A 27,826-nucleotide genomic window follows, 5' to 3' on the forward strand; every position below is an offset into this window, starting at 1 on the left:
AAAAGGTCCAGCATAGGGAGTATAGTCAGTGATACTGGAATGGCGTTGTGTGGTGCCAGATGGTAGCTACCCTTGTGAGCAGAGCAGAACCTAGAGAGGAGTTGAATCACTGTGTCGTACACGTGAAACTAATGTAGCATTGTCTACTAGAATCGGTTTGCACTAATCATTCTTGTCATCTTCTATGACTCTGTACTTTTTATTTTCGACTTTGCTCTGGCTGTTTAATGTTCAAAGACCTGATGATCCCGTGTCAACAAGCTAATTTAGCCTGACAGGTTCCAGTTAAATGCAGAACTCCGGGTACTTACATCCTTACCTGTATTGTAAGGCCAGGCTCATAGGATGGCACAGTTAGTGCTTCTCTCGGCCACAGGGACGGGTGGGCAGAGATTAGGACTTTCCTGAGCAGATCCTTACGGCTTTACCATCCTGGTTTGCGGTTCGTGCATACCTGAAGTTAAATTTTTCTTTTTTTAACCTTTGAGAGTCTATGAAGGTGAAAAATCATTATCTTCCTTCAGTTTATTTTCTGAGTAGTTGCTTTGGGGGAAATGTGCAGTATCCAAGTCCCATTAAACAGTGAGTGAGGTTATTTCAAAGAGATTTAAAGGGCTAAGGAATCATGTAGAAGACTAATTCAGTTTTAATGACTATTCCAAGTTTAATTAAAGAATATTTGATAAAGAATGGGTCTTAGAGAAACAGAAGAAAAGTACTTGATGACTCTATTTTTCTTACACGCATATTAAATCAGTTGATTAAAGTGGAGTTTTTTGTAATTTCAAAGTTTTAAGTCATTATTTTACTTAGGAGTGCTTTATTTCACTTGTTCTTATTTTTGAGTAAAATGTACTTGAAAAAAAAAGACAAGACAACATGGTTTTTCTGTTTGCGCTTTATCTAATTCCTCATTCATAATATTTATTCAAGAAGTTTGGGTAGCTGTGGGTATTTCAATGATTTTTTTTTTTTTTCCATCTGCTCATATTCCTTTATTTGTTGTTGAATTATCTTCTCTTTAAGCTGAAACTATGTGGAAACCGGGCCAGGACCTCAGGGCTCCTGATCTGGGACAAAGCAGGGGCAGGTCATGTAGGTGGTGTTTGGGATACAGGTTGGGCATAAATCCAGGCAGGTAATAGGCACAGGTATTGCTTAAGGCTAGTACTAGAAATAAGTGAATCAGAAGGGTTTGGAGTCATGGAGTTAGGTTAAGTTCAAGGCAGACAAAGCCAGGAAGAGGCACAGGGTGTTCTCATGTACTACCTAGTGTTCTAAGGAAAGGCATTCTGGATAGCTCAAGGATTGAAGTTGTATAGACAGAAATCTAAAGCTCCCTGGAGGAATTTTATCTTCAGATTTAGGAGCATCACTTGAACGTCTCTGCTTGTTCAAGGGAATGTCAACCCTCAAGCAGAGCTGCTTTGTCACCATGACCTTGGGAAATGGAATCTTGGCAACTCTTCAAGCATTTAGCCACCTCAAAGTGGAAGACCACAAATCACAAATTCTTATCTGCTCCAGGAATTAGGGACCTTGTTGAACACCTTCTCTAGGAGCAAGAATCAGCTCAGGTTTCATGTCTAAATATATATATATATATATTTAAATTTTTTATTTCTTTTCAGTGTAGCAGTATTCATTGTTTTTGCACCACACCCAGTGCTCCATGCAATCTGTGCCCTCTCTAATACCCACCACCTGGTTCTCCCAACCTCTCACCCCTCTGCCCCTTCGAAACCCTCAGATTGTTTTTCAGAGTCCATAGTCTCTCATGGTTCACCTCCCCTTCCAATTTCTAAATAAATAAATAAATAATTTTACAGTAACTATAAACCAGACATTATGAAACCACTGCATTATGGCAATATTTAAATAAACAAACCCACTCATGTTTGCAGTTCCCTAATGTAGTATATTTTTCATTTAATCATGTTAATTTTATGGCCTATTTCCACTGTGGTCTATTTTATGGCCTACTTCTACCTAGAGTTAACAAATGTGTTTTTGTTTCTACTGACCATTTCTTTTTTAAAAAAGTTAATTTTTTTTTAATTCAAGTGTAATATACAGTGTTATATTAGTTTCAGGGATACAACAAAATGATTGAACAATTCTCTGCATGACTCCTTGCTCATCACAATAAGTGTACTCTTTTTTTTTTTATTTTTTATTTTTTATTTTTTTTAAAGATTTTATTTATTTATTTGACAGAGAGAAATTACAAGTACACTGAGAGGCAGGCAGAGAGAGAGAGAAGGAAGCAGGCTCCCTGCTGAGCAGAGAGCCCGATGAGGGACTCGATCCCAGGACCCTGAGATCATGACCTGAGCCGAAGGCAGCAGCTTAACCCACTGAGCCACCCAGGTGCCCCCACAATAAGTGTACTCTTAATCTGATTCACCTATTTCACCCATCCCCCCACCTACCTCCCCTCTGGTGACCATCAGTTCTCTATAATCACGAGTCTGGGCTTTTGTTTTCTTTTGTTTTGTTTTTGGTCTCTTTTTTGTTTGCTTGTTTTTTAAATTCCACATATGAGTGAAATCATGTGACCATCTGACTTATTTCACTTAGCATTATACCCTCTAGATCGATTCATGTTACAAATGGCAAGATTGCATTCTTTTTATGGTTGAGTGACTGTCGATTCATGTTACAAATGGCAAGATTGCATTCTTTTTATGGTTGAGTGACTGTGTGTGTGTGTGTGTGTGTGTGTGTGTGGTGTTTGTGTGTACACCATATCTTTATTCATTCATCTAGGTATGGACATTTGGGTTGCTTCCATATTGCGGCTATTGTAAATTATGCTGCAATGAACATAGAAAGCATCTATCTTTGAATCTGTGTTTTTGTTTTCTTTGAGGAAATGCACAGTAGAGTTACTGGATCATAGGGTTGTTCTGTTTTTAATTTTTTGAGGAACTTCATACGGTTTTCCACCAATTTGCATTCCCACCAACAGTGCATGAGGGTTCCTTTTTCTCCAGAGGCTTGCCAACACTATTTCTTGTGTTCTCAATTTTAGCCATCCAAACAGGTATGAGGTAATATTTCATTATACTTTTGATTTGCATTTCCCTCATGATGAGTGATGTTGAGCGTCTTTTCATGTGTCTGTTTCCCATCTTTATTCTTTGGGAAAATGTCTATTCATATCTTCTGCCTACTTTTAAAATTGGATTACTTGATTTTGGGGGTTTGAGTTGTAGAAGTTCTTTTTATAGTTTGGATACTAATCCTTTATCAGATATGTCATTTGTAAATATCGTCTCCCAGTTAGTAGATTGTCTTTTGTTTTGTTGATTGTTTCATTTTCCATGCAGAAGCTTTTTTATTTTGATTAAGTCTCCTTGCCTCAGGAGACATAGCTAGAAAAATGTTTCTATGACTGATTTGGAAGAGATTACTGCCCATGTTTCTTTCTAGGAAATTTATGGTTTCAGGTCTCACATTTAGGTGTTTATTTTGAGTTTATTTTATGTATGCTATAAGAAGGTGGTCCATTTCATTTTTTGCATGTAGCTGTCCAGTTTTCCCAGTACCATTTGTTGAAGATACTTTCTCCATTTTACATTCTTGCCTCCTTTGTTGTAGATTCATTGACCATATAAGCATATGTGGGCTCTTTTATTCTGTTGATCTATATGTCTGTTTTTGTGCCTTTACTGACCATTTTCTCTTTACTGTTAGATGTGGCCATATGGGCTGAATCATTATATTTTTTAATAGCCTAATAGTAATTCATTTGGATTAAGTTGTTAAACTGTTGTTCATTTGACCATTGTCCTGTTTTTGGACATTTAGTTTTCTCATTTCTCATTTTCTCATTTCTCAATATAAAGAAGGTAAAAACAAGTTACAGTTATCACCTGGAGATAGCAGTTGTCAACTTTATATGAGATATTTCCTTCTAATTTCTTGATACATTTTATAGGGTCAGTATCTTATTGAGTACAATGAATATCCTGTCCTTTGTATTAATAATATATCCTAATTAGAGGTGACCTTAATTCCAGCAGTAGCTCTACCTCTCACTTCAGTGAACACCTTTGTATGCATGGCTTTTTCTGCATTTCAGATGATTTTTTTTTTTAAGATTTATTTTTTTAAGGCGAGATCACGCATGCACGCGGGAGGGGAACAGAGGAAAGGAGGGAGAGAAGTGGACTCCATGCTGAGTGTGGAGCCCCATGAAGAGCTTGATCCCAAGACCCTGAGATCAGACCTGATCATTTAAACCAAGAGTCGGAGGCTTAACCAACTACACCACCCAGGTACCCCTTGAATAATTTCTTTAGAGCAGATTCCTAGTTAGGTCTCAAAAAGTAGAGATGATTTTTATGACTAGTGAGGAGAAATTATTAAATTCCTTCCCAAAACAATGATAACACTTCACAGTACTGCCAGCTGAATTTCAGAAAAATTTAAAGATCAAAACTTGTATAAATGCGGATTTGCAGAACTCGGATTTGCAAGCTTTAATAATAATCAGTCCTGGATGACACTGATCTGCCCTCACTAGTGGATATACTTCATCCCTTTGTGTTAATATTTTCACTCCCCCACAGTTAGATATTCTAACAGAGAACATTTTCTTGAGGTTTCTCTTGATCCTTTACCCTTTGAATATACAGATTTTAATATGCCATAACATATTTTGGGTTTAACTGCATTCACTGTATTTAACTGATTGTGGAATATTCCTGGTTAGTAGGCTTCTACAGAAGAACTGGTTAACTACTAACAAATGGAACAAGTATTCTAAAAATGGATAGGAAATAACTAAAAATTATGTAGTGTTTATACCTGCACTTGTTTACTGTGTTTTCCTGAAGGTTGTCTCCATAATGCCTTCTAGATGCCATTGGTATTAAGGACAGAGGCCACTTTTATTCTTCTGAGGAAATGAAATGACCTTCCTTAAGAAGGAGGTGGTTTACCATTTCAGCCATAACTGGAAGTAATCACGCGATGTAATTCAATTTGGCAATAAATGATTGCTTATTAGACTCTGGAGCTACAAAATGAGTGAGAAGGGAGGCCTTGTCTTTAGAATACTGACAAACTGTAGAGGTGGGAGCTAACTGAAAATACTGTGTTGGTTCTTTGTACATTTTCCTCCTGAGGAAAAAGAAGTTTAATATGCACAGGAAGGAAATGCAGAGAGAGAAAGAGAGTGTGAATTTAAGCAAAGACCATGACGGAGGGTCCCCCTGAGGGGTCCTACCCACGTATTAGGAAAGAACTTGACATTTCACTCTTCTTCCTAGTAGTTGACACGAAGAGAGAACACGATCAGCTCTATGATCCGGATAACCTGTGAGCATCAGGACTAAAGAGAGGACCCAACACTTCTTGGTCCTGGGAGGAGAGAAGGTTTTATCTAGGGTTCTCGAAGCATTAGCTATGTTAGTATAATTAACAGTGTCTCCAAATACAGTCTTCATAATGAATGTAACAGTGGGGTTAAAAAAAATAATGTTGCTCAATATGGGTCAAGGGCATAATGCCAAAGCTTATCTCAGAAAAGCAGTTCTATGGGAGTCAAGGCAAGATAATTCAGATAGGTAGCGCTTTGCTGGCGTGGCTCTGTCCAAGCATAGGCCTTCCACATTCCTTGTGGAACAGTGGGCGCAGTACCTTTCAAGGTCTTGTCTGTGAATGTTACTTCTCACAAAATATTTTTGGTAAGTGTTGAGTAACAGTGAGTTCAACTCAACACTGCATCCTTTCCTTGTAATCGGCGAAGTGTGCATCTGTGTGCTTTAAGCGTCTGTCCCACTGAGGGTAGAGTGAACGTGGACCAGTCTGTGAACCACAGGTAGGCTATGAAAATACCCACGGACGTATTCCTTAGCTTTTTCACCTCAAGAAGTAGAAGGAAGGAAAACGAAGGCCCTGACATTGTGTGCCTTTGGCTAAGTGAACTTGGTTTCCTCTGCATTTTATTTGGTGCAGGGTTTTAAAAGGTAAGGCGGTGAGCATCGTTATGATTGGTTCTAGTGCAAATGGTTTCTGTATCATCATGCACATTTAAGATCTATTTTTGCTAGATACTTCATTGGTGTATGATCCCTGGTCCTGTAGGTGTTCATGTTGGTGCCACCAGCCAAATGGTCACCGTGTAATCTGAAGTATGTGTAAGTTTCAGAGGCAGTAAAGAACAGGTAGCAATTAATCTGGGTGGGGAGGAGGTTCATAAAAGATTTCACTGAGAGGTGTGGTCTAGGCTGTGTGTGGTATGTAAACCAGAGAAGATATGTGAAAATAATGGCCCAGATTATTCAAGTGATGGGCAGTAGGGGGGAGCAGGAGGGGAAGGACAGAACTTAAAGGGGGTTCTTGCCTGACGCTTACTGATTTCTCACGATGGATGTGAAAGTTATGGAGCTTATTTGAGAGAATTAAAGAATTAGAAGAAGTACCACGAGAAATGGAAGAGAGCAGAGAGAAGTGACAGCACTAACGGCGCTGTTGTGGGCTCTGCTGAGATTAGAACACATCAGTTAGCAGTGACATCTTCATCTTGTTTTCTCCATGGGACCCCTGGAGGCTGTGAACGGGAACAGAACAGGCAGTTTGGAGTTTAATCCGAATTGGGGTTTGAAAGGGCAGAAAAGAGCCCGAGAGGTAGCAAGCTGGTATGTGGTAAGCTGAGGGGGTAGACCGTGGCCTTTTTATTGGACAGGGTGGGAAGCTGGGAACTTGACATCCAAGGGCAGATATATTGTATGTGAGTGAAAACAGCTGTATGAATGTCCAGTTCCAGTTAGAAGGGGGATTTGGAAGTGTCACCGGGCGACTCTGAGTAATGAGGAGCTAAGCAGAGAGGTCAGACTATTGAATATGTTGAAATTGCCCTTGATAATGACTTGCCTGACGACTGAGTTGTTTGGAAGAGGGAGTGGACGGCCAAGGGATTTAACAGATAATCTTTAAGGTCCCTTCCAGTCTCATGATTTAACAGAATGTAATTTTAAGGGTCCCTATTTTTTTTTTTTTTTTCTTTCTCTTTGTTACTTTGGAATCGGAGCAATCTAGAAAGCAACCATAGGACAATTCCATTTTTATTGATCCCCTTGTAATTGTAAATGTTTGACAGATTATGGAATCCACTAACGCTTGGGTCATAGAGTCCACACAGGGTGAAGTAGTACATTGGTCAGAAAATGTCTCCACCAAACTGCTGGCTTCTGAGGCCTATCCTGGGCAGTTATAACAGAAAAGAGAGGAGCTGCTGAAATGCCTTTTAAGGTAACATTAATTGGATTCATCTTTTACCACATGGTAAAAGATCATCGTTACTACACTTACCATTTCGGGTTTGGACTTTTCACCCCCTTTCTTGTGGAATTGTTGGTCCCAGGCATTTTCAGATTCAGTTTTGTGGTAGGATGCTTTGTCTGCAGTTTGCGTCTGTGTTTGGCAGGAGAGTGAAGTGTAGTTTGAAAAACGAGGACCCAGAACATCAGAAAGAATCGTGATGGGCACAGTTTGTGTTCAGGGTTAGGATTTCTCCTTGATATCTGAGGAAATGACTTTGATCCTCACCCCTGCATATAAAAGGGACCTTTGGATTTTGGTTCTAGTTGCAGCAAACGCAGACTTTGATTTTGAGTTTGCTTACCTGGGGGAAAATGCTTTCTAAATCGCATAAAGCTTCATTTGAAATCAAGAGTACTCGACAACGTTCTAAGAGTGAAACAACAGAACCTTCCCAGAGCCATGGGCTGAAGCCAGCTAGTGTGTCCTGCACAGTCACAGGAATTCCCCTTCATGTTGCTTGGGATTTTCTCCCTTCTCTCCTGTTCTGGCAGCTTCCTCCACATTGAAGAGTTTCTCAGCTTTTTACTGCTTACCTCCAAGGATCAAGTGTGGATAATTGCTTTAGGCTGTTTGCCCAAATTTAGCCCCATCTAATACTCAGCCCCTCTCCTCCTTCTCCTCCTACCTCACAGACTGGCTGTTCTCCTTTTTAGGGACAAGCTTGGACTGGAGCTAAAAGAAGTGATTACTATTACTTGGTTCTAATCCCAGTTGAGCCATCAACTGAAAGCAGGTGAGATGGTACTGGTCATTTTGTTTCTGCCTTTGTGGACTGCCAGGAGTTGGAGGGAGAGGGCCAGGGGAGATGTGTGTGTGGTAAGGCAACAGCAGTGTAGCCATCGTGGGGTACGCCGCTGGTGCTCACCCGTTACATTGTGTCGTAATCACCAGAGACTATATTTTATAAAACTCAAAGTCCCAGGCCCTCTCACAGACATTCTGATTCATGCAACCTGGGAAGGATCCAGGACTTTGCATTTTTAAGCAGACTTTATTGGTGGACCACATTTTCTTTGAGAAACAGCAGATTTCAGAACTTTAATTTTTATAATTCTCCATTTCATAGTAGTAGCAGTTTCCGAAGTGGGGACGTTTGAAGCGGCTGTTACACCAATGTGTAGACTTTCTTTCATTGCAGTGTGTTCTCTGTACACCTCACATGTGAAAATTAACACATGTGCAAATGACAGGTTTGTTTCCCCATCTCTTGGCTTAGGTAGAACCATCCAGTAAGGGTGCTGTACTGTCAGGTATTTTAGCTGTCACCCTTTGAGAGCTGCTGTGCTTTGAGTGGAGAGTGTGAAACACATCGTGAGAAATGACAAAAAGAAAGAAACGGGTGACGTGACCGCTAGGTTCATCTGTCTGCTACACCTTCATGTGTTTGAAGGATGAGATTCAGTTTAACTACAGAAGAGCGGCTGGGTCCCGTGCATGGGCTTCTCAGTCAGAATGACTTGAACTACATCTAAGAGAGAATTTCTAGGAAGCAACCTGCTTGAGGATTTCATGGATGGCCTTGGAAAGTAGTGATCTTCCCATCATTGGAAGTTTCCTGCAGCTACTGGAGAATGTAGGCACAATTAAAGCATCGGATAAGAGGCAGAACTGGACTAGACATTTCCTTCCATTTGGGAGATGCTATTAATTTTATGAACAGCACACTTAGAAGTTTGAGGACACTATGTAAGAACTCAGAGCTAAAGAAGACTAGGTAAACTATAGTTGGTCGATTTGAGTATACACACATACACTTAGGCACATTAGTGATAAATGCCAGGCTAGTTTGGGGTTGTCTTTGAAGTTTATTATTTGCAGGTGTAGAAGCTCTTAGTTTTTCCTTGTAATGTTTCTGGAAGCAGAGTGCTCTCTTGAACTGTCTTTGATGGTTCGATGTTTATACATCAGGTCTGTTGCGAATTTGGAAGGCACAGCAGAATCAGTCCTTTAGAGATCAGACGAAGACTGGATAGAATAAATTAAAAGTTTTGTTCTGAGACTTTGTATTCCTGTCCTTTGATTAGGGATCTGCTTGTAGAAAGGGGGAGTCATGACCTTTTGTGTAAACTCAACCAGGCAACGTGAGGTATTCCTCTCATTTGCTAATAATAATGCATATTTAAAGTCTCATCAAAGTATGTTGCCTATAGTTAGAATGTTGATTCCTGAATAAATAAGAGATTAAAATCTGGTTTTTAGGTTAAAGATACTCTATGCCAGCACACAAATCGTGCATCTAATGTGGCAGCTGCCATGCATTATTAGCTATGCCCTTTTTCCTTAGTCACATTGGTTTTTCCTCCTTATGTTGAAAGGCCCTGGTCAATGTTGACTTTGCTTCTCTAAGTGCCAATAATTCTAAATTTTAATGTGTTTTAAGATAGGTGGTTTATTTCCTGTCTTATTTTCCTAGTTCTCTTGTTTGCACTGCTCTGATTCCCAGGACTCAAAAATGGGGGCCAGATGTGTGTCAACATTGAGAAACCCTGACTGGCCCTCTTGTTCTCTCTCTCCCCTGATCTTAATGTAAGAAGGAAACTGTACCACCAGGGACAGCCACTGCTAGCATTCTGTTATTTCTGCCTGTTATCCTTCTGCAGATGGCTCATGAGATCTGCACCTATTTTGGTTGTGGGCTTTAAAATTCTAACATTTAAAGACAACACTTTCTCATAACAGTGTAACCCTCTGAAAACATTGTATGTAAATGTGTGGATGTGCTGCATGTTGGTTCTCAATTTTGATAATTTTAAAATGGGGTTTTCTTACACAAAATTCTATCCAGAATTCTGAGACCAACTGGCTCACTTGTGTATTCATAGGCACATGTTAATTTTTTTCTGAATCTTGAAACAACAAAAGGAAATGTGTAAAATGTAAACAATATTAACAATAAAAAATGAATTTGTAAAATATAAAAATTATAGGTCATGTAGTAATAACATTCTTGTAAAGCCACTGTATATGTTTTAAAATACCACCTGTTTCCTTCTGTATTTATACATATAATTTATCTATATTTGTACCTATACTTGTGTGATTATGGATTAGACACTATAGGTAAAAATCATTCAAATTCTTATAAACTAGAAATATTGACTGTTGACATTTTGGTATGTTTTTTCATATACTCGAATATATATGTTCAGCATTGTTTTTAGAAGTTTAGGTAACTTGCTATAAAAATGATACATACAGAATTCAGAATCCCTGGAAAAGATTAAAAAGCATAAACCAAAAATTGACAAATTTTTCCACTTAAAATAAGCATACACTAACAATTTTTAAAACCAGCTCTTCAAAGTACATACATGTGTCTGTCAACTGACATTTCTTATAAAAATGACCCTAGAGGGGCACCTGGGTGGCTCATTTGGTTAAGCCTCTGCCTTCGGCTCAGATTGTGATCTCAGGGTCCTGGGATCGAGCCCCATATCGGGCTCTCTGCTCAGTGGGGAGTCTGCTTCCCCTTCTCTCTCTGCCTGCCTCTTTGCCTACTTGTGATCTCTGCCTGTCAAATAAATAAATAAAATTTTTTAAAAAAATGACCTTGGAGCACAATATACTGCCTTTTTTTAAATTTTAGGAACATATCAAATTTTTTTTTAAAAATTTTACTTATTAGAGAGAGAGCACACCAGCAAGGGGGAGGGACAGAAAGAGAGGCAGACACTTAACTGACTGAGCCACCCAGCCTCCCATAAATGTTTTTATTTTATAGAATGTATTAAATAATTCCATTATCTGTAGATTTTGTAGGTCCAACTCTGTTTGTTATTCTTAATGATTCTTGTATGTGTTGGCTTACTTCCTCATGTGTTTTGCGATTTTCTTTTTTTTAAATTTTTAACGTGACCTCACATTTCTAGGAACTTTTTCTTTGGGAATTCTTCGAGAACTCAAAGTGAATCAGTTCAGAAAAATCTTGCATTTGCTTCTACTAGATGCCTTGAAGGCACTTTGGGGTCCTGTTCACTTCAGTTTAATGTTCAGCTTGAGATCTTTTGAGTGTCTACATGGATTGTGTGAATTCAAGCCTCCCCAGTATTAAGGGCATGTATCTGGATGCAAATTCGCAGGGGAGACTCTTTCCTGCTTATATTCAAGTCTGAGCCAGTTCAATTTCCTTACGTGCTTCCTATGTGATGAGGGTCAGTATATCTTTTCCCCTAAATTTAGGGGATTTAGGGGTTGTGAGTGGGATGTCCCCAGTTTCTGCAGAGGTTTTTGACTTCCTACTTTTTACTTGCTTTCTGCCAGTGAAAGTCAAAATTAGCAGTCACCCAGGATTGGGGTGTACCTGGTTACTCGGTTCAGTGTTCTTTCACATTGACTGATTTCTTAACACATTTTGGCTTTCCAAGAGGTTCATTACTCTTTTGGCCAGCTTGACTAGGCATTTATGAAGGCAGGTGTAGGTGTATGTGTTTATGTGACGCATATGTATACAATTACTCAGCGGTTTTAGATGATTTTGTACTAGGAGTGTATTGAGGGTAATTTGTTCTTCGTATTCCTGGCAAGGAAGTCTGAAGTGGGACTTTTTAACTGTAGGACATGTGTTATCCTTCAAATATGTTTTTTACTTAGATAATCCCCTTCTTTGGAGCCTTAAGTTTACTTTCAGTTTCTCTGTTACAATGTTGTAATAGATGTCCTCATATAGTTGTCTTAGCATAGGCCACTGATTATTTCCCCAGGACAAATATCTTGAGGCAGAATTGCTAGGTCAAAGAGCATGCTTGTTTGGTTTTTGATAGACATTGCTAGATTCCTCCTGCAGGATCAGGATGATTGTTCATATTGAAACTTGTGATCACGGTATTTGAAAGTGCCATACTTAATTAAAACTGAGTGTTCTTTGACCATTTCTTTGAAAGGTGAATTATAACATTTTCTTATCCTTAATGAGGACCATTTGTATTTCTCTTGTAAATTTTCATTCATGTTTATCAATTGTTTTTCTCTTAGGATGGTCATTTATAGGTTTCTTTTTATTTGTCTAAACTGTATATCATACATAGTTCTTTTAAAACTTTTAAGATAGTAATGTGTTCATATGATGTAAAACACTTTCCAGTGTGCATTTCCTTTTTTTTTTTTTTCTAATATAAAGAAGCTTTAAATGTTTAGTCACTCTATCGATCTTGTATGGCTTTTGCTTTGGAATTATGCTAAAATAGCCTCCCCTTTCTCTACAATTACATAAGTGTTCTACTGTGTTTTCTTTTAGGTCTGTTAAAGCTTTATTTTTCATAGAAACTGTATTTGTTTATGTGGTATAAAGATCTATCACCTTAGACCACTGCAAATTTTTTTCATGTTGATTTGTCTTTGTTATTGCTTGGAGGTATGGGTTGGATAAAGCCAAATTATTTGGGAATGTTTTTCATGTTGAGGCTGTAACGTTTAGAAATAGAATTGGCTTAATATGGGATTTGTAATGCAGATGTTCATATGGACAATGGTGAACTCCAAATTCATGATGAACGAAGCAGGTGAGTGTGTTAAGGAAGAAGGAATGAGCTTAGGGATGTGTTAAAGAAGGTTAGGTATAATGCTTAACCAGGATAGGGTCATCTTTCTACCAATTCGTGTGTGTTTTTTCTTTTGTCTTTCTAGTGACAGTTGGGAATGTGTGGGATTGACCAGGAAGGCTCTTGTATTGTCGGGGGTTGCAGTGACTTGAGAAAGCTGAGAAGACTCTGTTACTGGCACGTTGTTTCTTGTGCGGTATGGCCTTTTGTGTATCGTGGGTGCTGAATAAGTGTTTGTTGTATGAACGAACGAATGAATGAATGAATGAGATCCACTGGCTAGGACATATAGTTAAGTAGTGGTTAAGTACTTTGCGCTTTGGGGTAGACCAGTTCTTTAGTTCGTTCTTCATTTCTCATAGCTGGGTGTCCTTATTCATTTTTCCTTTAGTTTTTCCACAAGCCTTTATTGAGGACTGTGTGTCAGGTGCACTGGGCATTAGTACAACAAGATAATTATGGTGCTGATTATGTCCTCAAGGAGCACAAAGTCCAGCAGCTGTGTCATAAATAGTTTAGTGTGGTGGCTCTTATCTCTTGTGTGCAAGGTGCAGGGATGACGACATATATGAGGATACACAACTCTCTGCTGGCAGTGATATGTCTGAGTGTGTGGCTAAGAAGGAGACTGGAGACTGCTGGGATTTGGCGACAAAAGATAAAGAGGAGCTTACTTTGCATTTCAGTCGTGGAAGAGGGCATTTTAATCCATGAAAATAGATATGAAAAGGCTTGAAATAATATGGTGTGTTCTAGGAACATCAAGTAGTTCCGTTGGTAAATAATGGAAGACTTGCTCACGCATGAGGCAGAGGCCAGATTATGAGAGGTCTTGTGGAGTATGGAGATGAATCTAAGTTTGTCTCTTCCGTCTCAGTTTTTAACAATTGAAAGGATTTCCACAAGCTTTTCAGGTAGATCTGAACCTACAATGGCAGGTTAAGTTGGAGAGGGGCAGAGAAGTGCAGTAAGATTAGTGATAGAGATTCCTGCAATTGTCCTGGGAAGATGATCTGAACTAAGTAAGGGACACTGGGCAGCAGAGGAGAGAGAGTGGATTAGAATCTATTGGAAAGTGTTGTCAATAGGATTTAGTGGCATGTTCAACGTAGGAAAATAATAAGTGGATTTGGAATATTTTAAAATGTGAGGTCCTTAAATTATATATAGGCCAGTTGAAGTGTGGGAGAATGTTCTAGAATGGGGATGTATAGTTAAGAACCATCAGCCTGCAAAAATCTGTGGGATCCATTGGTATGAATAAGTGGTCTAAGAAGAGGGAGCAGAAGGAGAATAGAAAAGAGCCAGACAGAGAACTCAGGGGTGCACCAACATTTCCAGATCAGCAGAGGAAGAGGATCTTGCAAAGATGGCTGAGAGAGAGCTGTCAGAAAGTTGGTTAAGAATCAAGGGAGTATGGTTCTGTGAGTAGGGCCACTTTAAAAAGACAGTGACTGACAGTGTAAAATGCCACTAAAGGGTCAAGTAAGATGAAGACAGAGAAATGTCCTTATTTAGAGGAAAGTGATCTTTTCTCAAAATTTTGAGTTGGTGAGAGCAGAAGCCATGGTGCATCATTGAAGGATGCAAAGGCAGTGAACACAATCTGTTATTTCAGTGTTCTTGGCCTTAAACAGAGAGGGTGGTGGAGGGAAGGAGCAAAGTGGGGGGTGGGGAGAGAGGAAGAAGTCGTAGCTGGGGTCAAGGGAGTTTTCTTCTGTTAAAAATGTGAATTATAGTATGTTTTTATTCTGAGGGCTGGGAATGGAGGAGAGAACAAAGCTGAAGGTACAAAAGAGAGAATAAGAGTGAAGCAAACTTTAGTTCATAGATATGGCCATTTGAGGACTAGGATGGGTGGGGAGAAATGTCTTACAGAGTCAGTGTTGGCCAAAACTGGTGACTATTACTATCATTGGAAGGTGAAGGTTTTCAAGTCATATGCTTTACAGATGTTTATGGGCACAAAGAACTGTGTCAGCTGTCTATTGAGTGTATGATAGAGCCTTGATTATGTCTTCATGGAGTGATGAATTGGCCATTTCCTCCTAAGTCTGATTTGTTGGGATAAACTTTATTGGAATCATTAATCGGATTGTGACACGACTAAAAATACAAGGACACTGTATAAAAACCACAGTTGGCACAATGTTTACAGGTACCTGTAAATACATTGTTACTTTTGGATTATTGCTTAGCCCAATTCTGGTTTCCATTACAGTCTTGCTTCTGTGAGCCACGAGAACATGAAGTACAATCAGAGGTGTTGGGAGATAATGAAGATTTGTGGCTCACATCTTGCCTTCATTCCCATAAAGACTGATTTAGTTTTCATTTGCGGGCTCCCAGACAGATGACTTCAGACGGATGGTGCTCTTGGGAGGGAAGGAAGGAAGCTCCCAGTCATACCAAGTTGTACAGAAACCTGGGGGACTCGGCTCATTCTGTCATTGCTGCCACCACTTTGTAGTCACTGAATTCCAAATAATAGTTCACCTTCCTCCATTCCCCCAAAACAGAAGGAACTTGTCCTTTTAAGTAGGGAAACTCGACTAGGCTTTCTCAGAGATGCCTGCACTTTCAAAGACACTTCCCACTAAGCAAATTTTATGTTAGGTTTCCCCGGAGGATGGGCGCTAGGGTGATTTGTGTGCCATCCTGCTTTTTGTACTTAGGCCAACCTTTCTCTGAATCAGCACTTGAGATGTGAGTGTGCACCTGTGAACACTCTTCTACCTTGGAGTATTCCAAGATTTCAAAATGGGCTCCTGATGACCTGCTTGGATTTCCAGAGTTTCTGATCTAGGCATGCAAATTCGCCTGGTCCTTATATTCTTTTACTGACAATTTGAATTGCTTTGCCCTGTTACCCTTGGCAGGAAAAATCCTATGTGTATTTATGGTTTTAGATCCTCAGGTTTATTTACCTTCAATTAGGGATAAGAGGATACCCACCTACTGGCACAAAAACAGACACATAGACCAGTGGAACAGAGTAGAGAGCCCAGATATGTATGGACCCTCAACTTTATGGTCAAATAATCTTCGACAAAGCAGGAAAAAATAGTGGAAAAAGATGGTTTCTTCAATAAATGGTGCTGGGAAAATTGGGCAGGTATGTGTAGAAGAATGAAACTTGACCATTCTCTTATCAAAGATAAACTCGAAATGGATAAAAGACTTCAACATGAGGCAGGAATCTAACAGAATCCTAGAGGAGAATATAGGCAGTAACCTCTTTGACACTGGCCACAGCATCTTCTTTGAAGATAGGTCTCCAAAGGCAGAGGAAACAAAAGCAAAAATGAACTTTTGGGACTTCATCAAGATGAAAAGCTTCTCTACAGCAAAGGAGACAGTCAACAAAACAAAGAGACAACCCACGGAATGGAAGAAAATATTCACAAATGACAGTCCAGACAAAGGGCTGATATCCAAGATCTATAAAGAACTCCTCAAACTCAACACACACAAAACAGATAATCACATCAAAAAATGGGCAGAAGATATGAACAGACACTTCTCCAAAGAAGACATACAAATGGCTAACAGACACATGAAAAAATGTTCATCATCACTAACTGTTGGGGAGATTCAAATAAAAACCACATTGACGGGGCGCCTGAGTGGCTCAGTGGGTTAAAGCCGCTGCCTTCGGGCTCAGGTCATGATCTCAGGGTCCTGGGATTGAGCCCCATGTTGGGCTGTCTGTTTGGCAGGGAGCCTGCTTCCCTCTCTCTCTCTGCCTGCCTCTGCCTACTTGTGATCTCTGTCAGATAAATGAATAAAATCTTTAAAACAAACAAACAAACAAACAAAAAACTACATTGGGATACCACCTTACACCAGTTAGAATGGCCAAATTAACAAGATAGTAAACAACGTGTGTTGGAGAGGATGTGGAGAAAGGGGAACCCTCTTACTCTATTGGTGGGAATGCAAGTTGGTGCAGTCAGTTTTGAAAACAGTGTGGAGATTCCTTAAGAAATTAAAAATAGAGCTTCCCTATAACCCTGCAATTGCACTATTGGGTATTTATCCCAAAGATACAGATGAGAAGAAGGGCCATCTGTACCCCGATGTTCATAACAGCAATGGTCACAGTCGCCAAACTGTGGAAAGAACCAAGATGCCCTTGAACAGATGAATGGATAAGGAAGATGTGGCCCATATACACTATGGAGTATTATGCCTCCATCAGAAAGGATGAATACCCAACTTTTGTAGCAACATGGATGGGACTGGAGGAGATTATGCTGAGTGAAATAAGTCAAGCAGAGACAGTCAGTTATCATATGGTTTCTTTTATTTGTGGAGCGTAAGGAATAGCATGGAGGACATTAGAAGATGGAGAAGAAAAGTGAGTTGGGGGAAATCGGAGGGGGAGACAAGCCATGAAAGACTTTGGACTCTGAGAAACAAACTGTGGGTTTTGGGGGGGGGTGGGGGGAATGGATGAGCCTGGTGGTGGGTATTAAGGAGGGCATGTACTGCATGGAGCACTGGGTATGGTGCATAAACAATGAATTCTGGAACACTGAAAAGCAATTTAAAAAAATAAATAAAATTTAAAAAGGGATGCCCACCTATTAAGCTCTCAGAAGCTGATAGATATTGACTTGCATTTATCCTCACTATTCTCCCATTGATATTGTGTGACACTTCTCTCCATTTTAAAAGATCTTTCTGAAATATATTCTGGATTAACTTTGACACACAATGAATATTGTCTGGTAAAAATAAGTGTGTTTTGTCTTAAAATAGCTACAATACATACTCTAGTATTACAGTGATTTACTGTGGCGTGTGCAGTGTGGGGTGGCTTAAAAGTAAGATAAGAAGTTGATTGCTCAAGGGAATTTTACAAGGATAGCATAATAGAGGAATATAGACGAATATGTAATTAGAACCCTCTTCCTTTTAAGGGATTTACTTAGGACCGCTCTGTGTTTCCATGTATTTGACTTTAAAGTATGAAAAATTGGGAAACAGTGAACAGAAATCGTTAATTGGCTGTGATCTTATCATCACTGCCTTAATGCCTACTTGGTTGTAGCTAGATTTCATTCTGACTCCAGAAGGACAGAACTCTCTGAAAAACTACATTTTGTAGAAGAGAATTATCCCGCTTCTGTTTTAATTAGAAAGTAACAGAGCTTTTTTCCACTTCACAGTGTTTGTGGACCGCACGCCAGCATGTCCAATAGAAATTTCTGCAGTGATGGAAATGTTCTATTTTTGCACTGTTCGCGTATTACGCATGACCATCGTATTGGACAGTGCAGACCCTGACTTTGGACTGACTTTGAAACCAACCCCTGTTACTCGCTGTGTAGCTCTGCTGGTTTCAGAAGGCCTTTTCTTTTGGGCAGGCACAGCTCCACAGTGAGTGGGAGGGTGCTTGCTGGATTCCAGCCCTGCCCCTCCCACCTAGCCATGTGCTCTTATGCAGTGAGCAAGTGGCACCATTGGCAAGGATGACCACCCCCCTCCCCACCTCGCCACTGAAGCCCCCTACCTTGACTTCTGACCCAGGAGAAAACCCTGGCTCCATGCCCCAAAGAAGTCTCCCCATTTAGAGCTCGGCCCATTCTTTACCGAGTTACAAATCAGTGCTAAGAGCCTCGGGTGTACAGACAGACCAACTGCATGTTAGAATTCTTCCTGTACCCAGATCTCTTTAGAATAGACTTGCATTCTCCCATATTCGGGAGGCCCTGGACCTGCCTGTGGATTCTTCCTTGTGCCTACTGACTTAACCAAAAAAGTTCCTTGCACAGGATTTCCGAGGGTGATGGGAGAAAGGGGAAATAATGGATTGCTACATGATTATTTCAGAAAGCAGAGCTGCGTCATACAGGGCTGTTCCCCGCTGTTTTCTTTGGTACCCACCCTTTATTCTGGAAAAGGACGTAGAGTGGAGGAGGTCTGAGCTTTCTCGCTTTTAATTGTTCTTTATCAACAAATGAAGTGTTACAGTGGACATTCACTGCTTTTAACTCAGCCCCACCTTCACTGTACTTCATAGATAATGCACTGTACTTAGTAGATATCACTGCTGGGTATCATTATCATCATCATCATCATCATCATTATTTTTAAAGATTTTATTTGTTTGACAGAGAGAGACAGGGAACAAAGCAGGGGGAGTGGGAGAGGGAGAAGCAGGCTCCCGGCTGAGCAGGGAGTCCGAGGTAGGGATCGATCCCAGGATTCTGGGATACCAGGCTGAAGGCAGATGCCTAAGGACTGAGCCACCCAGGGACCCCTATTATTATTATTAATGGCAGGCCGTTATTCTTGGTTTTGAGGCCATGTTGAGGTTTTTGCTTGTCTTTTTTTTTTTTTTAAGATTTTATTTATTTATTTGACAGAGATTACAAGTAGGCAGAGAGGCAGGCAGAGAGAGAGGAGGAAGCAGGCTCCCTGCTGAGCAGAGAGCCCGACGCGGGACTCGATCCCAGGACCCCGAGATCACGACCCGAGCCGAATTCAGCGGCTTAATCCACTGAGCCACCCAGGCACCCTTTGCTTGTCTTTTTAACCGGAAATTGGGTGGAGATGTATCAAGGAATTGGGGCTGATGTCATCTTTATTCAGAAGTCCGTTTATGACCATTTGTGTGATTTATTGACTTAACCAAGGCTTTTGATCCTAATGAAATGGTTCTTGGGTTGAACTGATTGATCTCAAAGACTTTAGACTTGAGGATTTAAAAGGGTTATTATAGCCGCCCTGAGAATCATGTAGTGTATAGGAATTATCTTTTAGATGGATCCAATTCCATTTCCAAGTGATCTAAAACCTATCTGTGTCCACATCCCTCTGCCTTCTTTTAAATTTATGACTAATAACTTAAACCTTTCTATGAACCAGCTATTTCCTTTATCATGGTGTGATCTTGTGCTTCTGACCAGGAAATGAATTTAAAATGCCTCAGACGTGTTGGCTGGTCCTTTTCTTAAAGGAAACCTTGCTGTTGACTTTGTCCACATGATAACTGTTGGTTTTGGCAAACACCTTTCACCGTTCAGATGGACAGCATTAAATCCCTTCATTCCGTGGGTCAGTTCGTATAATGGTGTGCTGGGTACATTTTGCAGCTCTCTTATTCTTGTGGACTCACACTGGGATTAACTCCTGCTCAAAATGACATGTTCTTAGCTTCAGTAAGTGTTTGTTCATGTCCAAGATTTATAAAGGGCAACACCTGAACTCAGATCTTTTCATCACTGACCCGTGGAGTTTAAATTAGTCTTTATTGAAGAATGCAAAGGCTCCTTCCTAAGAAAATTTCTGGAAATCCTCACAATTGAATAGGCAAAATTGCTCTCTGTTTGGATTACAATGTTATTTCTTTTTAAAGAAAAGACCAAATTTGCTTTTTATTTCTTGTATCAAAAACACATGAGACTGGTTTTTATTCAACAGCCCTGAACACTTAGACTTTAGGCACTTAGCAGAGACCGCAGTCCTGAGTTGTCTACTTTCCAGTTGTATCAAAGGCCATTTGAGGGAAGTGATAGATTAAAGGAACAGTCTCATGAGTGGTTCTCAAAGTGTAGTCTCTGGTGCAGCCCCACTAGCATCACTTGAGAACTTGTTACTAAGTGCAAGATGGCTGCCCCTTGCAGACCTATAGAATCAAAAACTCTGCAGGTCAGCACTCAGCCGTCTGGTGTTTGAACAAACCTTCCGATGAATTGTAGGGTATAGTTTGAGAATCACTAGTCTAATGCACTAGTTAACACATTTGGCTTTCAACCTAGGCTCACTTGGGGCACTCATTAAAATACATATTCCTGGTTCACATCCACACACAGTCTGATTCAGTGAGCCTCTCATAGGGCCCAGGAATCGGTGTTTTTAATATTCTGTGGCAAAGCCTGCTTTGGCAACCTCTCCTCTCACCTTGTGTCCTATTAGATCACTCAGTTGTATACACATGGACGATAATGCATTGTCCGTGTATAGATGTCTCCGTAGAACTCTGATTTAAGATAATGGCTTGTAATGGAGGTTTCCTTAAGAAGGTGTTAAAACTACAGGTGACTGGATTCTGCTAAAGCAAAAGCCTCTGGTAGAGGTGAGGAGAGTTGTTCATTCTGGTGTGTGTTCTGGGTTTAAGAGTCTCAGCCCTATGAGAACTGTGGATTAAAATTTCTTTTTATTAAGTTTTTAATTTTAATTCCAGTATAGATAACATACAGTCTTATGTTAGTTTGCGGTGTGAAGTATAGTGATTCGACAATGGTGGTCATCATGATAAATGTACTCTTTAAACCCCATCACCTATTTCCTCTATGCCTTACCCTACCTACCTCCCTACCTACCTCTGGTAACCATCAGTTTGTTCTCTATAGTTAAGAGCCTGTTTCTTGGTTTGTCAATCTCTCTCTACCTTTTTCTTTCCTCATTTGTTTTGTTTTTTAAATTCCGCAGATGAGTGAGATCATATGGTATTTGTGTTTCTTTGATGGACTTTTTTCACTTAGCATAATACTGTCTAGCTCCATACATGATGACATGGCAAGATTTCACTCTTCTTTATGGCTAAATAATATTCCATTGTGTGTGTGTGTGTGTGTGTGTGTGTGTGTGTGTATGTGTGTGTGTGTGTGTGTGTGTGTACACATGCGGAACACACACACACACCTTCTTTATCCATTCATCTATCTAATGGACACTGGGCTGCTTCGATAATTTGGCTATTATGATGAATGCTGCTGTAAACAGAGAGGTACATGTATCCCTTGGAATTACTGTTTTTGTATTTGGGGGGTAAATACTCAGTAGTGTGATTGCTGGATTGACAGGTAGTTCTATTTTTAACTTTGTGAGGAATCTCCATATGTCTTGTACAGTGGCTACACCAGTTTGCAGTCCCACTAGCAGTGCAAGAGGGTTCCTTTATCTCCACATCCTCACCAACACTTGTGTCTTGTGTTTTTGATTTTAGCCATTCTGATTGGTGTGAGGTGGTATCTCATTGTAGTTTGGATTTGCATTTCCCTGATGATCAGTGATGTTGAGCATCTTTTCATGTGTCTGTGGGCCATCTGTATACCTTTGGAAAATGTCTGTCTGTGTCCTCTGCCCATTTTAAAATTACATTATTTGGGTTTTTTTGGTGTTGAGTTGTGTAAGTTTTTTAAACAAGTAAGTTTTGGGTACTAACCCTTTATTGGATATGTCATTTGCAAATATCCTAAGACCCATGGATTTTTGTCTTCTGCTTTCATTGAGGGTTGGTAGAGAAGAAATGGTGGCCATATTAATATTTCTTTCTGTTTTTTCCACATGCTGACTCTCACTTAGATTTAGTAGAATGTAGTCTCTCTCTCCTGATAGTTAATACACATTTTCTCTTTTTGGTTTAGTTACCTGAGAGCTTGGTAACATTTTGCACTCAATTTAGAAATACCTATTTCCCTTGTCCACTTTTATCCATGAGTCTTATTACCCCCAGCTTTACTGAGATATTATTGATCTACAACACTGAGTTTAAGATGCACAACATGATGATTTGTAGGTATATGTTGCAAAATGATTACAAAAAGTTTAGTTAACATAACCATTATCTCTTATAATTACCTTTTTTTTTTTTGGTGGTCATGACATTTAAGATCTATTCTCTTAATAACTTTCAAGTGTATAGTACAGAATGTTAGTTATAGTCACCATGCTGTACAGAGTCCCAGAACTTACTCATTTTATCACTGGAATTTTGTAAACTTTGACCAACATCTCCCATTTCCTCCACTTTCTAGCCCCTGGCAACCACTGTCCTACTCACTATTTCTGTGACTTTGCTTTTTTAGATTTCACATACAGGTGAGGGCATACAATATTTGTCTTTTTCTGTCTGACTGACTTCACTTAGCATAATGCCCTCAGGGTCTATCAGTGTCACAAAAGGCAGGATTTCCCCCTTTTTATGGCTAAATAATATTTCATTATACATATCATATATACACCATCTTTCCTTTAGCCATTTATCTGTCCATGGGCAGTTAGGTTGTTTCCATGTCTTTTCTATTGTTAATGTTGCAATAAAAATAGCAGTGAAGATACTCCTTTGAGATAATGATTTTCTTTCCTTCAGTAGTGAAGTCCAGAAGTACGACTGCTAGATCATATGGTAGTTCTGACTGTCTGTAAACCTCCATTCTGTTTTCCACAGTGGCTGCACCAGTCTGCGTTCCCAGCAAGAGGGCACAGGATTCCCTTTTGCCCACCACCTCAGCAACCCTTGTTATCTCTTTTTGATAACAACTATTCTTTTTTTTTCTTTTTTAAGATTTTATTTATTTAACAGACAGAGATCACAAGTAGGCAGAGAGACAGGCAGAGAGAGGAGGAAGCAGGCTCTTCACCGAGCAGAGAGCCCGATGCGGGGCTCGATCCCAGGACCCTGAGATCATGACCTGAGCTGAAGGCAGAGGCTTAACCCACTGAGCCACCCAGGCACCCCACGTTTTTTCTTTTTAAATTATGTTTGAGTAGCATTAGTTTTTGATGTAGTGTTCAACAATTCATTGGTTGCTTATAACCCCCAGTGCTGTGTGTGTGTGTTTAGGTCAATACCATATAGTTTTGATTATTATAGCTTGTGATAAAGTTTGAAATCAGGAATTGGGGTGCTTCTAGGTTTATTCCTTCTCAGGAACAATGGCTGTTTGGGGTCTTTTGTAGTTCCATAAGAATTTTAGGATTTTTTTTTTCTATCGCTATAAAAAATGCCATTGGAACATTGATAGAAAATGCTTTGAATTGATAGACAGCTTTTGGTAGTATGGACATTTTAACAATGTTCTTATTCATGAACACATATCTTCCATTTGTGTCTTCTATTTTTTCATTAGTCTCCTAATTTTCAGCATACAGCTCTTTATGCCTTCATCAAATAATTATTCTTAAACATTTTATTGTTTTTGACACATTCTAAATGGGACTGTTTTCTTTTTAATATAGTTGATTGTTAGTGTGAAGAAAGAAATGATTGTGTATTGATTTTATATCCTGCAACTTTATTGAATTTATTCTAACTCTTTATTTTGGTGGCGTCTTTGAGATTTTCTAATCTCAAATCCTGTCATCTGCAAAGACAGACAACTTTTCTTCCTTTCTGATTTGGAAGCCTTTTATTTATTTATTTATTTGTTTGTTTGTTTATTTGCCTAATTGCTTTGGTTAGAACTTCCAATACTAAATATAGGAGCGGTGAGAGTGGCCATCTTTGCCTCATTCCTGATCTTAGTGGGAAAGCTTTTAACCTTTCAGTGTTGAACATGATGTTAGTTGTGAGTTTGTCATATGTGGCCTTTATTATTTTGAGATATGTTCCTTCTAGTTCCAATTTGTTGAGAGTTTTTTATTATGAACAGATGTCAAATGCTTTTTTTGTCAAATGCTTTTTTTGCATCTGTTGAGAAGATAACAGTATTTTAACCTTTTATTAACGTGGTTGTATCATACTTACTGATTTGCATATATTGAGCCACACTTGCAGTGTTAAATCATACTTGTCATGCTGTATGATCCTTTTCGTGTGCTATTGAATTTGGTTTGCTAAAATTTTGAGAATTTTTGCACTTTTATTTTTAAAGATTTTATTTATTATTTGACAGAGAGCACAAGCAGGAGGAGTGACAGGCAGAGGGAAAGGAAGAAGCAGGCTCCCCACTGAGCAGTGAGCCCAACATGGGGCTTGATCCTAGGACTCTGGGATCATGACCTGAGCCAAAGGCAGACGCTTAACCAGCTGAGCCATCCAGGCACTCTGTGCACCTATGTTTATCAGGGATATTGGCTTATGTTTTCTTGTAGTATCTTTATCTGGCTTTTACATCAGGTTAATGTAGGCCTCATACAGTGGATTTGGGAGTATTCCTTCCTCTTCAGTTGTTTTGGGAAGCATTTGGAAAGGATTGGCATTAATTCTTCTTTACATGTTTGGTAGAACTCACCAGCAGAACTATCTAGGCCTGGCCTTTTTTGGTTGGGAGGTTTTTGATTAGTGTTTCTATCTTTGTATTTGTGTTTGATCTGCTCAGATCTTCTTTTTCTTTATGATTCAGTCTTGGTAGGTTGTTTGTTTCTAGGAATATATCTGTTTTTTCTAGATTGTCCAGTTTGTTGGCATATAGTTGTTCGAACTCTTAACTCTTGTTCTTTTAAAACCTGTAAGCTGGCTGAAACTGGAGATGGATGGGGCCCAGAAACTATGTAAGTGGTATAATATCTGCCCTTGGCTTTGAAATAAGCTTATTTGGAGAACCTCTCCCAGCAGCGGATCCCTGTCTCCTTTGTGTCTTCTTACATATATGATAGACGTACTACAGTTGTCAGTATACTGGTCGTGAAAGAGTTAATGTTTTCCATTACCAGGCACTGACCTAGGCAGTAGGGGAAATCTGGTTCATTTTGTTTCAAAATACACCATACCTCAAATAAGTACAAACAGCTGCAATGCAGGATTGGGGCCAAAAGAAATCAGTGTGGTGCTATGAACTCCAGCTGAGAGAAGTTCATGTAACATGGATTTGAGATCAGGCTCCAAAACGAAACCATCAGGCCCCAGCAGGAGAAGAGTCTTCCCTTGTCATCCTGGTCACCTTCACAGCCACCACTAAGACAGGGATGGCTCTTCAGAGAGGTGACTGGTTCCTGTTGCCTCTGGATCCCCTTCTGGGCTGTGGACTGAGCATACCACCTTCATTTGGAACCCCGTGCCACGGTAGTGCAGAATGAAGAAATCTCGAAACACAGAGGATTTATAGATCTGTTGCCTGCTTATTTTATCTCCATGACTTGGCTTAAAACGGCAACCACATGAACCCTGGCCTTACAGAACACTCCTTACTTTTTTAAGCCCCAGGAAACCCTTGTTCAGGTAGAAACTCTGCCACTGAGTGTGGTTGGAGGGTTTTCTCTCTTCCAGATTTTTCAGGTAACATCCATTGAGCAAAACTTTTTTTTTTTCTTTTTCTGATTCCTTTTCTATCAGAATACCCTTTTTAATTTTATCATGCTTTTTCTTCTCTTGGGCTTAGCCATATAATATCTTTTCACACTGGCGAGATGTTTTTCTGTAGGACACTCTCCATTCTTTACATATTTGGATTTCCCCCTGTGATTTTTCTGGACAAGTAGCACAGCATTTTTCAGACTGATGATTAGATGGTCAGAAGCCTTTAAAGTGGTGTCTCACAGCTGTTTTTAGGTCTGCAGCTGGTTTTTAGGTCACGTCTCAGGCATAGGGGTTCTGCGGCTACTTGGTGGTTTTATTATCTCTGCAGTTTGTAAAAAGGCTTCACCATCTTCCCATTTTCTGCTGCTTTCCTGATAAACAGCTTCAACAATAATTTAAAAAGATAACCACTGTCACATATAAAATCCTTTCATAAGAGGAAAACAAGACTTAGAATACCATTCACGCAAGTTCGGGAGGGGCCCCTTTTTTGTTTGCTTGTTTACCTAGTTACTAAATCATGGCACACTGAGGAGAGTCCTCTAATTCCCTTTGCTCCACATTCCTAATTTCTTCAGCGGGGATGATAATGTTGTAAAATGTTACTCATGAAATTGTTATATTAATGAAGAAGGCCAGCCTTCCCTTACTGACCTTTCAAGTTGGCAAAAGCATGTTCGAGAATTCTCAGGAACCAATGGTATTTACATAGCCTCCGCCCAGTCAGGAACAATTCATGCTGTCCCCCAATCCTAGCGGTCTTCAGATTTCCCTCCATACTTACTGTTCTAAGGAAGTCTGTTTTAAAGAGAGATCGCCAGGAGGGACCTCACTGAGAAACAGCAAGCAGGAAAGGAAATTAAATTAAGCGCCTCATTGTTCCCATTGTATTCAACAGGTATTATTTCTTTCCCTCCTCAAAACATTGGCCAGGATGTCTAGGTCTAGGTTTAGGATGGATGGGATTTTTTTCTTCTTTCTTTCTTTTCTTTCTTTCTTTCTTTCTTTTTTTTTTTTTTTTTAAGATAACTCATCTCCAGTTTAATTAGAGATTAGTAAAGGAAACGCGGTTTCTTATTTGGCTCTTGAACTTTGAAAAAAAATAAAACGTTTATATTTCTGAATAGCACGTTGAGAGCCAAACAGCATCTGGAAGAGATTATTCTCACTGGTAGGCAGAAGAAGTTTCATAATCCACCCTCTTCAAAGAACGTGGTACCTTGTCCCATGTCCCCCATAGCCTGGAAACTGAAGACGTCTTGAGGCCACATTGGTGGATCATCTGCCTTTTGCTTTGTTTTGTGTTGCATGGAAATGTATTTCTTTGGTGCCATAATACTTCTTTAGCTTTGAAACTCAAGCAAAACTTCATGGTGTGATGCTGCCTGCATTGTGCGCTGTGGTCCAGACTTTTCTCCTCTTTCAAAAGACCTATTTGACTTCTGGCAGCGTGCCTCTCATACACAGCCGTTTGTCTGAGACCTCTTTTCCTGTCTTCTCTACAGTCAGACGCATGTGTGTCTGGGGTAGTCATGTAATTTGTAACAGTAACTCCTAACCAGATTAAATTTTGTAAAATTCAATTTATTCTCGGGCCTGTGTATTCCTGTGTTAAACGGTGACACATGAACACTCCTTTCCAATTAAACACATTTTCTCTTGGATGGGGGGGCTTCTGCCGCCCCTGCTTCTCCCCTCCTCATTCTCCTCCTCTCCCTCCTCTTTCCGACTTGCAGAGAAGTTGCAAGTAGAGTACGAAAGTACGAAGGGACCTTTTAGCTCACTGAGTCAGTTAGAAGTGACTTGTTGAGGGGCACCTGGGTGGCTCAGTGGGTTAAGGCCTCTGACTTCGGTTCAGGTCATGATCCCCAACATTGGGCTCTCTGCTCAGCAGGGAGCCTGCTTCCCCCCACCCCCCGCCTGCCTCTCTGCCTACTTGTGATCTCTGTCAAATAAATAAATAAAAAATCTTAAAAAAAAA

At 39.8% G+C, this 27,826-nt stretch overlaps 1 protein-coding gene across 6 annotated transcripts in view; it reads left to right on the forward strand.

Annotated features, from left to right (window-relative positions):
• The window catches only part of LPAR1 (lysophosphatidic acid receptor 1), a 200,209-nt gene that overhangs the window by 85,152 nt on the left and 87,231 nt on the right, over positions 1-27,826 (forward strand). Inside the window, exon 2 of one of the 6 annotated variants that reach the window (XM_059141419.1) lies at positions 7,989-8,068. The exons of the other annotated variants lie outside the window; for them this stretch is intronic. The gene's annotated coding sequence lies outside the window, so the exon portion shown is untranslated. The remainder of the gene's footprint in view (positions 1-7,988; positions 8,069-27,826) is intronic. 6 annotated transcript variants of the gene reach the window in all.

The sequence above is a fragment of the Mustela lutreola genome, chromosome 12, assembly GCF_030435805.1.
Source record: "Mustela lutreola isolate mMusLut2 chromosome 12, mMusLut2.pri, whole genome shotgun sequence".
Lineage (NCBI taxonomy): Eukaryota > Metazoa > Chordata > Mammalia > Carnivora > Mustelidae > Mustela > Mustela lutreola.